Here is a 4,059-nt window from a genome sequence, read left to right as displayed (position 1 = left end):
TAGACATTCAAAATGGAAATTTTCTTAATGAATTTAAGAAGTGTTGAAATTTTACTCATAAGAATATTGTATGCTCATTTTAACTTAAAGACTTATTCAACATCTTTAACAATTTTAGGTGAGATATTTGATTTCTTTATCTTTTATAAAATAAGAGATAGGTATCCATGAGAAAGCAACTGGTTTGAGCATATTCTTTCAAATTCGTGTTCACTCACTACAGAATTGCTCCTTTCTAATTACTTTTCAGTAGATCTCTTTCAATTTCTGGTAAAATTTATATAAATTATAAAACATGGAAATTTGATTTCTTTATTTCTAAATTGCATAGCAATATTTCTCACTCACATACTAACATGTATATAACTTCATATTAAGTATATATCTGAAGTTTTATATATATACAAGTGTTTATGTAGTTATATACTTACATCTGAATGTGTGTAGGTATATCTAAATACATTTTTATGTGTATTCACCCATATGCTTAATATATTTGACGTGACAGGTCTTTACATGTTTGTTACTGGTTTTCTTAGCTAGATTCACACTTCTTGAAAGCAGAAATATTGATTTATGAAGCTCAGATAGCACCATCAGTTAGCACATGCTTATCTCTGTGTGTGTGTGGGCATGTATGCACCTGTATTGCATTCTAGGGGTTCCTGCCTGTATGAGGAATTCGTTACCTAGGGATTAAATGGAAGATGAAACTCCAGGTGAAGTGGCTGAGCGCATGAAGGGGAGGCAGGCCCAGACTTTCACCCCTTTGTGCTCCTGGCATTGAAGAGCCCCTGAGGTCCAACCCCTCCTCCATGGAGCCTGGGTCTTCAGCTGGTGGATATGTGAAACTCTCATCTCCAGGGAAATTGACTACTGTGGTCCTGCACCTGCCCCTTGCAGCCTATTAGGTCTCAGAGAGCATACAGAGAGCACACAAGGTCCCAGGATGCACAGAGAGCACCCGAAGTCTCAGTTATTTCTGGACTGGGGACCACTTTCCTTATAGATGCTGAGCTCCCGGGGTGCAGGAAACCTCTCCCAAATGACTCAGGAGCCGAGCTTGGATTTGTTGAGCACAGGAAGTCTGACATAACTCAATGAGGAGACTGGAGGGAACCCTGCTACAGCAGAGGAAGGGTTTTTGAGGAACTCCATAAAACTCATGTCAAGAGACACGGGGGAAAAGAAGAATGCAGAACCCAGGAGTGAGGCTGGCCTCAGGGCTCTTCCCCACTGTTTTGATTCTCAGGAGCAGCTGAGACCCTCAGCCCGTCACAAAACCAGACAGACTCCAAGACTGGTGAGTGAGGAGATGCTCTCGGTTATGGGGCTGGCACAGAGGGTCAGGGACTGTCAAGGGGAGGTAGGTACCCTGGGTGGACATCCAGGGATCCCGGGGTGATTCTGACGTGCCCTGACCTCTGTGACCTCTTTGTCCACCATCCCTAGGCCAACACCCACAGGATTACACAGTGGAGAATCTCATCCGCATGGGCGTGGCTGGCTTGGTCCTGGTGTTCCTCGGGATTCTGCTATTTGAGGCTCAGCACAGCCAGAGAAGCCCCCAAGATGCAGCCGGCCGGTGAACAGCAGAGAGGACAGTGCACCCTTCAGAGTGGTGGAGCCTCAGGAACAGATCTGATGATCCCAGGAAGTTCTGGAGGACAATCTAGGACCTACGTTATCTGAACTGTCTGCTGGTCACTTCTAGAGACAGGAATCAATATTTGAGTGCAGGGAAACTGTCTGGGGTGATTCCTAGAAGATCTTAAACTGTGATACATTTTTTAATCTATGAATGTTGATTTTCCTCGAATGGATCCCCCTTTTTTCCCATCCCCAGACATGAGGCTCCATCGCACAAGGCAGCGTTGGGTCCACACCTCTGCACACCTTCGTGCTGTGGTCCACAGTATGTAACACAGTCTTCCTTATTCCTCATTATCACACTCCTTGATGTCCCTTACTGAGTCCCCATCTCTTCAGTTCGGAGATCCAAATCTGAACCACCAACTAAGTCAACGACAGATCAAATTCCAACCAAGTAAAGATAAATCCACCCTGATGCCCTGACAGCTTCTCTGCACCCTTTGAGCCCTTCCCTCCTTCTCAGATGCTATGTGTGCAATTTTTCCTGAAATATCATCTCTTGGAATCATCACTCACACATTTCAAGTGACACCACAGCTATGCTGATTCTGAAAAATACATCTTTAAAATGCTATTATTGGTGGTATCTACCAATTTCTGTGACATAAATATTTCTTTTCATGGCCCAAATCAAGATGCCATTCTCATTGAATGTAGGGTTGGGAAACGAGGGACAAAGGTGTCTTCACTAATGAGCACCAGGCACCTGTGGCACATCCCATTGAGAACTCACCCATATACCTACAGTCCTTTCTAATTCAGAGGCAATGATCACTTCTGCTTCAGTGTCATGGCACAGGTCAAATGAAACTCTGACACTGTTATCCTAGGATATCCACAAAAGACAAACATATTAATATCTGATGTGAGAGACAGCACAGCTCACTTAAAAATCTAAGTACAACCTACGAAAGATGTTAACATAATTGTGCAGGTTCAATGAAAGAATATTTTGTTTTGTTTTGTCTTGTTTTTGAGATGGAGTTTTGCTCTGTCACCCAGGCTGGAGTGCAAAGGCATGATCTCGGCTCACTGAAACATCCCCCTCCCAGGTTCAAGTGATTTTCCTGCCTCTGCCTCTCGAATAATTGGACTACAGGTGTGCACCACCATTACCAGCTAATCTTTGTATTTTTAGTAGAGACGGAGGTCTCACCATGTTAGTCAGGCTGGTCTTGAACTCCTGACCTCAGGTGATCCACCCGCCTGGGCCTCCCAAAGTGCTGGGATTACAGGTGTAAGCCACTGCACCTGGCCGATGGAAGAATTCTTAAATGACTTGTCCTACTTTCTGCTGGTTCAGACACTCCTTGGCTTGGGGCAGCATTGCACCAATTTCTGCCTCCATCTTCTGAGTGCCTACGTCTACCTGGGTACCTCTGTCTTTACACCCATTCTTCTCTGTGTGTCTCTTCTCTTCTTCAGATTATGCCACCAGTCAGATCAGAGTAGCATCCATCTTAATTCTTTATGATCTCTTGATCATGACTTAAATGCATTTGCAAAGACTCTATTTCCAACTCTGTTCACATTTATAGCTAATGGGGCTCAGCATTTCAACATGTGTATTAGAGGAACAAGTCAATTTATAACAGTGTCTACAAGAAAAGTACGCATAGAAATACATTTAACCAAATACAAAAAGTAGCTGGGCGTGGTGGCACACGCCTGTAAACCCAGCTACTCAGGAGTCTGAGGCAGCAGAATCGCTTCAACCCAGGAGGCAAAGTGTGCAGTGAGCTGAGATCGTGCCATGGTACTCCACCCTGGGCAACAGAGTGAGACTCTGTCTCAAAAAAAAAGAGAAATAAATTTAACCAAACAGATGCAATACGTACATATTGACAATGTAAAACTACTGCTCAAAGAAATAACAAAAGACCTAAATGAGGAAAACGTCATCCCAGTATCATAAATCAAAAGGCTTAAGGTTAGTTCTGTCCCTCTTCCATGTCCTTCACCCTCCTCTTGTTTTGACAAGGTTTATCACTAGGCACTCTTTAGGATGTCAGGAATTCAGATAAGATGCTCTCGAGAGAACACTTGCTCAGCAATGGTATCTCCTCCAATGGACTGACAGCAACTCTGGCTTTGAACCTCTGGAACCAGGGAACTCTGTTTCTAGGCAGCTCTGTCAGCCTCTCCCTCGTTGCTGATAAGAACTTCCTTTACCTCTCTATGTACAGAGAGCTCTCTCTACAGTGCTTTTCCTCTACTCTCACATCACAGGAATCATCTACACAGAAGAAGACTTCTAGGACCAGACATGTGGGATTTTTTTTTCCCTAGACCCAGTAGCGAACAGCAGCTGGGTGTCCTCTAAGTCAGCTCTGACGCTGTCTACCCAGACACAGTCCCACATCCCACAGACTAAAGGCTAAGTCCCCAAGACTGTCCCCCACACCA

The 4,059-nt window shown here is 44.2% G+C and overlaps 1 long non-coding RNA gene across 1 annotated transcript; it reads left to right on the top strand.

Moving 5' to 3' along the window:
• Nucleotides 1–346: 346 nt before the first annotated feature.
• LOC108521228 (uncharacterized) lies at nucleotides 347–1,789 on the top strand. Its single transcript, XR_001883147.1, has 2 exons — nucleotides 347–1,303; nucleotides 1,453–1,789. It is a non-coding gene; the product is annotated as an uncharacterized LOC108521228 (long non-coding RNA).
• Nucleotides 1,790–4,059: the final 2,270 nt, after the last annotated feature.

The sequence above is a fragment of the Rhinopithecus bieti genome, unplaced genomic scaffold (genome assembly GCF_001698545.2).
Source record: "Rhinopithecus bieti isolate Rb0 unplaced genomic scaffold, ASM169854v2 scaffold_59061, whole genome shotgun sequence".
NCBI classification, from domain to species: Eukaryota; Metazoa; Chordata; class Mammalia; order Primates; family Cercopithecidae; genus Rhinopithecus; species Rhinopithecus bieti.
The sequence above is the reverse complement of the archived record's forward strand: the minus strand, read 5'-3'. Positions and strand labels throughout refer to the sequence as shown.